The sequence below is a fragment of the Oncorhynchus mykiss genome, chromosome 11, assembly GCF_057628025.1.
Source record: "Oncorhynchus mykiss isolate SJ-2025 chromosome 11, ASM5762802v1, whole genome shotgun sequence".
Lineage (NCBI taxonomy): Eukaryota > Metazoa > Chordata > Actinopteri > Salmoniformes > Salmonidae > Oncorhynchus > Oncorhynchus mykiss.
The window spans coordinates 73,533,881-73,546,117 of record NC_143032.1 but is presented as its reverse complement, the minus strand read 5'-3'; the positions used below and the strand labels follow the sequence as shown (position 1 = coordinate 73,546,117).

Sequence of the window (12,237 nt, the reverse complement as noted above, 5' to 3'; positions counted from 1 at the left end):
TGGGGACTAGAGGTGGGGAGGAGAGAAGGAGAGAGGTGGATAGGAGAGAACGAAAGAGGAGGGTGAGAGAGAACGAGAGATGGGGGGTGGGGGAGAACGAGAGAGGGGTGTGAGGGAAAACGAGAGAATGGGGGTGAGGGAGAACGAGAAAGGTGGGGGTTGAGGGAGAATGAGAGAGGGGGGTGAGAACGAGAGTGAGAGAGGCGGGGGTGAGTGAGAATGAGAGAGAGTGAGACAGGGGGTGAGGGAGAACGAGAGGGGGGTGAGGGAGATTGAGAGGGGGGTGAGCGAACAAGAGGGGGGGCAAGGAAGAACAAGAGAGAGAGGGGGGCAAGGGAGAACAAGGGAGAGAGGGGGGAAAGGGAGAACAAGAGAGAGAGGGGGGCAAGGGAGAACAAGAGAGAGAGGGGGGGCGAGGGAGAACAAGAGAGAGGGGGGGCGAGGGAGAACAAGAGAGAGGGGGGCAAGGGAGAACAAGAGAGAGGGGGCGAGGGAGAACGAGAGGGAGGTGGGAGAGAGCGAGGGGGAGTGCGAAAACGAGAGGGGGGGTGAGGGAGAACGAGAGAGGGGGGGTGAGGGAGAACGAGAGAGAGGGGGATGAGGGAGAACAAGCGGGGGGAGAGAACGAGAGGGGGGGTGGGAGAGAACTATGGGGTGAGAGAACGAGAGAGTTGGCGAGGTGATAGGTGGCAAGTAGAACGAGAGTGGGGGGTGGGAGAGAACGAGAGAGGGGGGGTGGGAGAGAATGAGAGAGAAGGGGTGGGAGAGAATGAGAGAGAAGGGGTGGGAGAGAATGAGAGAGAGGTGGGGTGGAAGAGAACGAGAGAGAGGGGGGGTGGGAGATAACATGAGAGAGGGGGACGAGAGGTGGGGAGGAGAGAACGAGAGAGGTGGCGTGGAGAGAGGTGGAGAGGAGAGAACAAGAGGGGGGAAGAAGAATGAGAGAGAGAGAGGGAGGAGAGAGAACGAGAGAGAGGGAGGAGAGAGAACGAGAGAACGAGAGAGAGGTAGGGACGAGAGAGTTTTGGAGGAGAGAACTAGAGAGAGGGGTGAGGGAGAACGAGAGAGAGAGAGGTTGGGGTGAGTGAGAACGAGAGAGGGGGGGTGAGAGAAAACGAGAGAAGGGGGGAGTGGAGGAGAGGGAACGAGATAGGAATTAGATCGAGGCTAGTCTGATGAGTGTTAGCTGCCGAACCCTGTTACCCCAGGTAAGAATAACAACACTTCAATGAGGGCCTCCATAGAACAAGAACCTGAGCAGGACAGAACAAAGATAGACAGGAGATTAGAGAGGCCTCAGATCCATAGACTTTACAACCCTCTAATTCTACACGTTCTGCTCACAACACTAAAGACATTGCAACAAAGGCAAAACATGAAAACAATTCTCCACTTAGACTAACTGACTGGATGAAAGCCCCAATCAATAAATGGAAAGAACTTCCATTGGGATTTCAGTTCAGGTAGGGCCTTTAAGCAATTCTACCTTTCGGCCTGATTTGATGTTGGCTAACCATCCATACCCCTTTGCCTATGTTATGGACAACAAAGTATGATGCTGTTTGGTTGATTTGATTATGGTGTTAATAAAGTTATAGATTTAGATCCTAATAGGTTGTACATTATGACACCATTGCCTCCTAGGTGACTATAAGTAACTTTGTTGAATGATTGCTGCGCAGTACAATACCGAGGCTACCCAAAGCATTTAGTCAGGAAGGTGTAGTCATGTATCTCTGGCAGGAGTTTGGTTGGTTCTTAGTGAGTGTTAGGGGTTGATCCTCAGAACAGTAGCAGTGTGTTTTAGATGGATTCAGAGTGTGCCTGCAGTCCCGTAGGTTCTCCTATGGGGACTAGAGGTCGACCGATTATGATTTTTCAACGCCGATACCAATTATTGGAGGACCAAAAAAGCCGATACCGATTAATCAGCCGATTTTTTTACATTTTTAAATTTGTAATAATGACAATTACAACAATACTGAATGAACACTTATTTTAACTTAATATAATACATCAAAAAAATCTATTTAGCCTCAAATAAATAAGGAAACATGTTCAATTTGGTTTAAATAATGCAAAAACAAAGTTTTGGAGAAGAATGCAATATGTGCCATGTATATGTAAAAATGTGTGCCATGTAAAATATGTGCCTTGTAAAAAAGCTAACGTTTAAGTTCCTTGCTCAGAACATGAGAACATATGAAAGTTGGTGGTTCCTTTTAACATGAGACTTCAATATTCCAAGGTAAGAGGTTTTAGGTTGTAGTTAATATAGTATTTATAGGACTATTTCTCACCATACCATTTGTATTTCATATACCTTTGACTATTGGATGTTCTTATAGGCACTATAGTATTGCCAGTGTAACAGTATAGCTTCCGTCCTTCTCCTCGCCCCTCGAACCAGGAACACATCGACAACAGCCACACTCTAAGAAGTGTTACCCATCGCTCCACAAAAGCCACGGCCCTTGGAGCGCAAGGGGAATAACTACTCCAAATCTAAAAGCGAGTGACGTTTGAAACAGTATTAGCGCACACCCAGCTAACTAGCTAGCCATTTCACATTGGTTACACCAGCCATTAGGCTGATAGGCTTGAAGTCATAAACAGCGCTGTGCTTGTGAAGAGCTGCTGGCAAAATGCACTAAAGTGCTGTTTGAATGAATGATTACGAGCCTGCTGCTGCTCAGTCAGACTGCTAAATCAAATCAGACTTAATTATAACATAATAACATTATGTATGGCCGAATCCGGAAACTGTCACCTCGAAAACAAGACGTTTATTATTTCAGTGAAATACGGAACCGTTCGGTATTTTATCTAACGGGTGGCATCCCTAAGTCTAAATATTCTTGTTACATTGCACAACCTTCAATGTTATGTCATAATTACGTACAATTCTGGCAAATTAGTTCGCAATGAGCCAGGCGGCCCAAACTGCTGCATATACCCTGACTCTGCGTGCAATGAACGCAAGAGAAATGACACAATTTCACCTGGTTAATATTGCCTGCTAAACTGGATTAGTAGTTATGACTAGTAATTATGATTGATTGCTTTTTTATCAGATAAGTTTAATGCTAGCTAGCAATTTACCTTGGCTTCTACTGCATTCGCCTAACAGGCAGGCTCCTCGTGGAGTGGTTAGAGCGTTGGGCGGTTGCAAGATTGGATCCCCTGAGCTGACAAGGTGAAAATCTGTCGTTCTGCCTCTAAACAAGGCAGTTAACCCACCGTTCCTAGTCCGTCATTGAAAATAAGAATGTGTTCTTAACGGACTTGCCTAGTTAAATAAAGGTATTAAAAAAATAAAAAATAGGAAATCGGCGCCCCAAAATACCGATTTCCGATTGTTATGAAAACTTGAAATCGGCCCTAATCAATAGGCCATTCTGATTAATCGGTCGACCTCTAATGGGGACAGACTTTTTTTCTAAAAGCGCGGAGCAGAAACTCAAAGATTATGGAGTAGAGTAAGCTGTCTGGTCTTGTTTGGTAGAGAATTGAGCGAGAGGTTAAACAGCAGAATCTAGAGGAAAGGGAAAGAAGTGAAGATTGATGGTCAATTAGAATGAGGCCACATGCTGGAGTAGGGGGGTTGGAGCGAGAGAGGGAGGGAGAATTTTCAGCACATTAATGTTTCCTATAAAAGAAGCAGTGATGCAGTCAGTCTCTCCTCAAATCTTAGCCAAGAGACTGGCATGTATAGTATTTATATTATCCTTCTGATTACAATGAAGAGCAAGACGTGCCGCTGAAGTTGAAGTTGAAGTCGGAAGTTTACATACACTTAGGTTGGAGTCATTAAAACTTGTTTTTCAACCACTCCACGAACCACTCCACGAATTCTACTGTGTGCATGACTCAAGTCATTTTTCCAACAATTGTTTACAGACAGATTATTTCATTTATAATTCACTGTATCACAATTCCAGTGGGTCAGAAGTTTACATACACTAAGTTGACTGTGCCTTTAAAATAGCTTGGAAAATTCCAGAAAATGATGTCATGGCTTTAGAAGCTTCTGATAGGCTAATTGACATCATTTGAGTCAATTGGAGGTGTATCTGTGGATGTATTTCAAGGCCTACCTTCAAACTCAGTACCTCTTTGCTTGACATCATGGGAAAATCAAAATAAACCAGCTAAGATCTCAGAAAAAAATTGTAGACCTCCACGTCTGGTTCATCCTTGGGAGCAGTTTCCAAATGCCTGAAGGTACCACGTTCATCTGTACAAAGAATAGTACGCAAGTATAAACACCATGGGACCACGCAGCCGTCATTGTTGAACGTACTTTGGTGCGAAAAGTGCAAATCCCAGAACAACAGCAAAGGACCTTGTGAAGATGCTGGAGGAAACAGGTACAAAAGTATCTATATCCACAGTAAAACGAGTCCTATATCGACATAACCTGAAAGGCCACTCAGCAAGGAAGAAGCCACTGCTCCAAAACCGCCATAAAAAAGCCAGAATACGGTTTGCAACTGCACATGGGGACAAAGATCGTACTTTTTGGAGAAATGTCCTCTGGTCTGATGAAACAAAAACATAATTGTTTGGCCATAATGACCGTCGTTATGTTTGGAGGAAAAAGAGGGAGGCTTGCAAGCCGAAGAACACCATCCCAACCGTGACGCACGGGAGTGGCAGCATCATGTTGTGGGGGTGCATTGCTGCAGGAGGGACTGGTGCACTTCACAAAATAGATGGCATCATTGGTGATGAAAATTATGTGGCTATATTAAAGCAACATCTAAGACATCAGTCAGGAAGTTAAAGCTTGGTCGCAAATGGGTCTTCCAAATGGACAATGACCCCAAGCATACTTCCAAAGTTGTGGCAAAATGGCTTAAGGACAACAAAGTCAAGGTATTGGAGTTGCCGTCGCAATGCCCTGACCTCCATCCTATAGACATTTTGTGGGCAGAACTGAAAAAGTGTGTGTGAGCAAGGAGGCCTACAAACCTGACTCTGTTACACCAGCTCTGTCAGGAGTAATGGGCCAAAATTCACCCAATTTATTGTGGGAAGCTTGTGGAAGGCTACCCGGAATGTTTGACCCAAGTAAAAAAAATTCAAGGCAATACTCCCAAATACTAATTGAGTGTATGTAAACTTCTGACCCACTGGGAATGTGATGAAAGAAATAAAAGCTGAAATAATTATCTAAAGCTACTATCATTCTGACATTTCACATTCTTAAAATAAGTGGTGATCCTAACTGACCTAAGACAGGGAATTTATATTAGGATTAAATATCAGGAATTGTGGAAAACTGAGTTTAAATGTATTTGGCTAAGGTAAATTCTTGACTTCAACTGTATTTCTTTCTTTGCAGTGCTTGGCCACATGACTGTACAATAATCAAGGTGAGACAAAACTAGAGCCTGTAGGACTTGCTTTATGGAGTGTGGTGTCAAAAAATCAGAGCATCTCTTTGTTATGGACAGACCTCTCCCCATCTTTACAACCATTGAATCTATGTGTTGACCATGAAAGTTTACAGTCTAAGGTAACACCAAGTCATTTAGTCTCATCAACTTGTTCAACAGCCACACTATTCATTACAAGATTCAGCTTAGGTCTAGAGTTTAGGGAATGATTTGTACCAAATACAGCGCTCTTCATTTTAGAGATGTTCAGGAACAGTTACTGACTACAACTCTTAAGGGTTTCAGTGACTTCATTAGCTCTGGTTGCTGACACGTAAACTCAGCAAAAAAAGGGTCCTGTCTTTTAAAGATAATTCCTAAATATCCAAATAACTTCACAGATCTTCATTGTAAAGGGTTTAAAATAGAGTTCGACCGATTAATCGACATGGCCGATTAATTAGGGCCGATTTTAAGTTTTCATAACAATCGGTAATCTGCATTTTTGGACGCCGATTATGGCCGATTACATTGCACTCCATGAGGAGACTGCGTGGCAGGCTGACTACCTGTTATGCGAGCGCAGCAAGGAGCCAAGGTAAGTTGCTAGCTAGTATTAAACATATCTTATAAAAAACAATCAATCTTAACATAATTATAATGACCAGTGAAGAGCCCGGATCTCAATCCCATTGAGCACGTCTGGGACCTGTTGGATCGGAGGGTGAGGGCTAGGGCCATTCTCCCCAGAAATGTCTGGTTACTTGCAGGTGCCTTGGTGGAAGAGTGGGGTAACATCTCACAGAATGAACTGGCAAATCTGTGTAGTCCATGAGGAGGAAATGCACTGCAGTACTTAAAACAGCTGGTGGCCACACCAGATATGGTTACTTTTGATTTTGACCCCCCCTTTGTTCATTGTTCCATTTCTGTTAGTCACATGTCTTTGGAACTTGTTCAGTTTATGTCTGTTGTTGAATCTTGTTATGTTCATACAAATATTTACACATTAAGTTTGCTGAAAATAAACGCAGTTGACTGTGAGAAGACGTTTCTTTTTTTGCTGAGTTTATATGATTGAATCATCAACATACATGGACACACAGGCTTTGTTTAATGCCAGTGGCAGATCATTGGTAAAAATAGAAAAGAGTAGCGGGTCTAGAGAGCTGTCCTGCGGTACACCACACCCTATTAGTTTGACATTAGAGAGGCTTCCATTAAACAAAACCCTCTGAGTTATATTAGATGAAGGTTGAAAAGCCTTTCAAAAGTTTGGGGTCACTTAGAAATGTCCTTGTTTTTGAAAGAAAAGCTATTGTTTTTGTCAATTTTTAAAATAACATCAAATTGATCAGAAATACAGTGTAGACGTTGTTAATGTTGTAAATTACTTTTGTTGCTGGAAACGGCAGATTTTTTCCCCTCCAACAACAGGACAATGACAAATCACATCTCCAAACTATGCAATAACTATTTAGGGAAGAAGCAGTCAGCCTGTATTCTGTCTATAATGGAGTGGCCAGCACAGTCACCGGATCTCAACCCTATTGAGCTGTTGTGGGAGCATCTTGACAATATGGTACATAAGAAGTGCCCATCAAGCCAATCCAACTTGTGGGAGGTGCTTCAGGAAGCATGGGGTGAAATCTCTTCAGATGACCTCAACAAATTGACAATTAGAATGCCAAAGGTCTGCAAGGCTGCAAATGGAGGATTCTTTGACGAAAGCAAAATTTGAAGGACACTATTATTTCAATTAAAAATAATTATTTATAACCTTGTCAACGTCTTGACTATATTTCCTATTCATTTTTCAACTCATTTCATGTATGTTTTCATGGCAAACAAGGACATTTCTAAGTGACCCCAAACTTTTGAACGGTAGTGTGCATTATCTCAACAACAGGTCACGGGCAATAATACCAAAAGCTGCACTAAATCTAGCAGAACAGCTCCCACATTCTTCTTATTATCACTTTCTTTCAACCAATCATCAGTCATTTGTGTCAGTGCAGTTGAGTGCACTGTTGAGTGTACATGTTGAGTGCCCTTCCCAACAGTTTGCTAAGAGATGGCAACAAGCTGATAGGTCTGCTGTTAGAACCAGTAAAGGCTGCTTTACCACTCTTGGGTAGCGGAATGACTTTGGCTTCCCTCCAGGCCTGAGGACAAACACCTTCATCTAGACTCAGATTAAATATATGACATAGTCAGCTATCATCCTCAGTAGCTTTCCATCTAACATCTAACAATGCCAGGAGGTTTGTCATTAGTAATTGATAACAATAAATTCAACTCTCCCATAGTTAAAATTCAAACTTACAATGCTGTTCTTTCATTATTCGTTTTTTTTATGCATGCATACGATTGTTCGTTGTTGGCTTTTCCTGCCTAAGCTTGTCCACTGTGCCAATTAATTACTCATAAAAATAATTGGCAACATCATGGTTTTGTGATGAATAAGCCATCTGATTTGATGAAAGATGGAGTTGAATATGTCTTTCTGTCCATAATTTTATTTAAAGTACTTCCATCATTCTTTATATCGTTGATCTTGGCTTCATAATACAGTTTATTCTTCCTTTTTGTTGAGTTAAGTCACATCATTTCTCAATTTGCAGTAAGTCAGCCAGTCAGATGTGCAGCCAGACTTATTAGCCAGTCCTTTAGCCCCATCTCTTTCATCCATACAGCTTTTCAATTCCTCATCAATCCATGGAACCGTAACAGTTCAAACAGTCAGTTTCTTAACACGTGCATGTTTATCAATAATTGGAAGAAGCAAATGCGTACATTCATAAAGTGCAGCATTTGTATGCTCCTTATTTATCACCTCAGACCAATAAATATTTTTATTTTTAACATTATCCAAATAAGAGTCACACAATATTTTGTATGATCTCTTATATACTATTTTAGGCCCAGCTTTTGGAACTCCACTATTTTGATCACTGCATCCAATGGGTATGGATACAGCTTTAGGACAAAGTTCTACAATATGAGTACAAATTTGATCAATACGTGTGGATGATCTTTTTCCTCTAGTATTTGTAAATTCCCTGATAGGTTGATTTAGTTCCCCGAATCAGGCCTTCCGAGTAGTGCAGTGGTCTAAGGCACATTGCAGTGCTAACTGTGCCACTAGTGATTCTGGTTCATGTCCAGGCTCTGTCGCAGCCGGCCACGCCCGGGAGACCCATGGGGAGGAACACAATTGGCCCAGCGTTGTCTGGGTAAGGGGAGGGTTTGGCCGGCAGGGATGTCCTTGTCCAATCTTGCTCTAGCGACTTCTGTGGCGGTTTGGCTGACACGGTCACCAGGTGTACAGTGTTTCCTCCGACACATTGGTGTGGCTGACTTCCGGTTTAAGCGGGCATTGTGTCAAGAAGCAGTATGGCTTGGTTGGTTTGTGTTTCGGAGGACACACAGCTCTCGACCTCCGAAGTCGGAAGTTTACATACACCTTAGCCAAATACATTTAATCCTAGTAAAAGTTCCCTGTTTTAGGTCAGTTAAGATCACCGCTTTATTTTAAGAATGTGAAATGTCAGAATAATAGTAGAGAGAATCGTTTATTTCAGCTTTTATTTCTTTCATCACATTCCCAGTGGGTCAGAAGTTTACATACACTCAATTAGTATTTGGGAGCATTGCCTTTAAATTGTCTAACTTGGTTCATACGTTTCAGGTAGCCTTCCACAAGCTTCCCACAATAAGTTGGGTGAATTTTGTCCCATTTACTCCTGACAGAGCTGGTGTAACTGAATCAGGTTTGTAGGCCTTCTTGCTCGCACACACTTTTTCAGTTCTGCCCACAAATTTTCTATGGGATTGAGGTCAGGGCTTTGTGATGGCCACTCCAATACCTTGACTTTGTTTTCCTTAAGCCATTTTGCCACAACTTTAGAAGAATGTTTGGGGTCATTGTCCATTTGGAAGACCCATTTGCAAACAAGCTTTAACTTCCTGACTGATGTCTTGATGTTACTTCAATATATCCACATCATTTTCCTTCCTCATGATGCCAACTATTTTGTGAAGTGCACCAGTCCCTCCTGCAGCAATGCAACCCCACGACATGATGCTGCCACCCCCATGCTTCACGGTTGGGATGGTGTTCTTCGGCTTGCAAGCCTCTCCCTTTTTTCTGCAAACATAACGATGGTCATTACGGCAAAACAATTGTGTTTTTGTTTCATCAGACCAGAGGACATTTCTCCAAAAAGTACGATCTTTGTCCCCATGTGCAGTTTATGGCAGTTTTGGAGCAGTGGCTTCTTCCTTGCTGAACGGACTTTCAGGTTATGTCGATATTGGACTCGTTTTACTGTGGATATAGATACTTTTGTACATGTTTCCTCAAGCATCTCCACAAGGTCCTTTGCTGTTGTTCTGGGATTTATTTGCATTTTTCGCACCAAAGTACGTTAATCTCTAGGAGACAGAACGCGTCTCCTTCCTGAGCGGTATGAAGGCTACGTGGTCCCATGGTGTTTATACTTGCGTACTACTGTCTGTAAACAATTGTTGGAAAAATTACTTGTGTCATGCACAAAGTAGATGTCCTAACTGACTTGCCAAAACTATAGTTTGTTAACGGGAAATTTGTGGAGTGGTTGAAGAACGAGTTTTAATGACTCCAACCTAAGTGTATGTAAACTTCCGACTTTATATATATGTATATATATATATATATATATATATATATATATATATATATATATTTATATATATATATATATATATATATCAGTGTATGTATGTGTGTGTATATATATATAGATCTGTGTATATATATACTGTGTATATACTGTGTGTGTCATGCCCTGACCATAGAGAGCCTTTTTATTCTCTATTTTGGTTTGGTCGGGGTGTGACTAGGGTGGGTAATCTAGGTTGTTTATTTCTATGTTGGCCTGGTATGGTTCCCAATCAGATGCAGCTGTTTAGCGTTGTCTCTGATTGGGGATCATATTTAGGCAGCCATTTCCCCACTGTGTTTTGTGGGATCTTGTTTATGTTTAGTTGCCTGTGAGCACTCCATAGCTTCATGTGTTGTTTGCTCTCTATTGTTTTTTGTGAGTTTCACGAATTATAATATGTGGAACCCATATCACGCTGCGCTTTGGTACGAATGTACTTACGACGACCGTGACAGAAGATCCCACCACACCAGGAACAAGCAGCGTGCTCAGTAGGAGAAGGTATCCTGGGCTTGGGAGGAGATCAAGGACGAGAAGATATCCTGGACTTGGGAGGACACGAAAGCCTTCCTTGGAAGCAGACGCAAGGAGAGAAGGGAGGACAGCGACGACGACGGTGTTCGCGACCACAGAGAAAGCCCAAAAGACAGCCCCGATTTTGTTTTAGGGGGGAGCACACTCTCCTCCTTCCTTCAGGTTTCTTCTTATTTTGGACTTTATATGGCGGTTGGCAACTAACTTTAGGTGGATTACCACCACCGACTGGAGTGTGGACCTCAGTTAATCTTTCAATCACCCACCTGGGTATATGCTCCTAAAAACTGTTAGCAGTTGTTGTTATTCTTCAATAACACTGACCCCAAAGCAAATCAGGGGGAGAAAAATAGGTTTATTCAAAGAGAACAAATCATAGTTGTTATGCTGAGAAGTAGATGGTAGATGTTAATTCTTCCCTGTCCTCAATGATTCTCCACAGAACAAAAGACATGATGTAATTTTTAACCACCTGTGGTTGACCAATTAGAATTTCTGGCAATAAAATTGGCCAATGGCCAAATAACAAGTATCCATAGTCAAGCTCAATGTATAGAATTTTCAGACCAATGAGATCTTGCCACATGTAGCTATGAGTTGTGGACTGAAATTCCTCCAATGTCTCTGAACCATTAATCCTTAAAAACAACTATTTCCATTGATCATAATTCCCTATTACAAAAAAAACACTTTCTATTGATCGTTAATTCCCTCTTGACCTTTAGTCCTCTGTGTTGTGTATTTATTCTTCGAGGAGATGGCACATGGGTATATGCTCCTAAAAACCAATGAGGATAGGGGAGAGGCCGTTCTTGCAGCGCATTGAGCGCCACAAATAGAATCCAGTACTATATTAGCGCCTGGCCACGCAGATGCTCGTAGACGCGCGTGTGCAGTGTGGGTGCAATGATTGAATAACATGTATGTGTACATTTATTTTGCAACACTCTCGCACGCGAGTGGTGTGGTCAGCATGTAAGAATACATATATTAAAATGGGCTATTTTCATCCCTTTCCTGGGTAACTCAGAGATAGACATAATATGGAAAAGAACAAACAATTCAGTTGATGTGTGTGCAGAGCGGGGGGGGTTGAAACTATAAACCCATAGGCTTGGCTGTCTCATCTCTTCCAGGATTTTCAGAGGGAGGGTGGACAATGAGTCTGTCATAGCAAATGTAAGCAATGTCCCCACGCGCTCTGGCTGCTTTCATGGCCGGGATAAGTTATTTTCTCTTCTGGCGCACAGCTTCAGGATAGTCCCGAAACAGCAACAGGGATCTAGACAGTTCAAAGACCGGGACAATCTGCGTTCCCAGCTACAAGAGCTAACTGCGTCGTGGGCCACTTTCAAACCCTCAAGAAAACCCAGCTGGCTTGATAGGCAGCTAACAGTGGTAGCTAGGCTAGCTGCTACACCAAGCAGCACATCAGACCCTTGTTCGGCAGGATCCCTGGACAGATGGCAGAGGTCCCAGCAACTGTGGCAAACCCTGTCGCGGGATCCAAACTCAGAAGGTAGCTAGCTAGTAGCCAAACTTTTTCACTAGAACACTTTTTCAGAGACTGCGAGGAGTGCATTCCCCGAGGTGTGTGAGGTGCGAGAAGAAGGAAT

The 12,237-nt window shown here is 42.6% G+C and overlaps 1 protein-coding gene across 4 annotated transcripts in view; it reads left to right on the top strand.

Annotated features, from left to right (window-relative positions):
• LOC100135988 (growth hormone receptor) overlaps positions 1-12,237 on the top strand; it is a 71,682-nt gene that overhangs the window by 15,713 nt on the left and 43,732 nt on the right. For 2 of the 4 annotated variants that reach the window (XM_021622098.3, XM_090191111.1), the window contains exon 2: positions 5,348-5,378. The exons of the other annotated variants lie outside the window; for them this stretch is intronic. The gene's annotated coding sequence lies outside the window, so the exon portion shown is untranslated. The remainder of the gene's footprint in view (positions 1-5,347; positions 5,379-12,237) is intronic. 4 annotated transcript variants of the gene reach the window in all.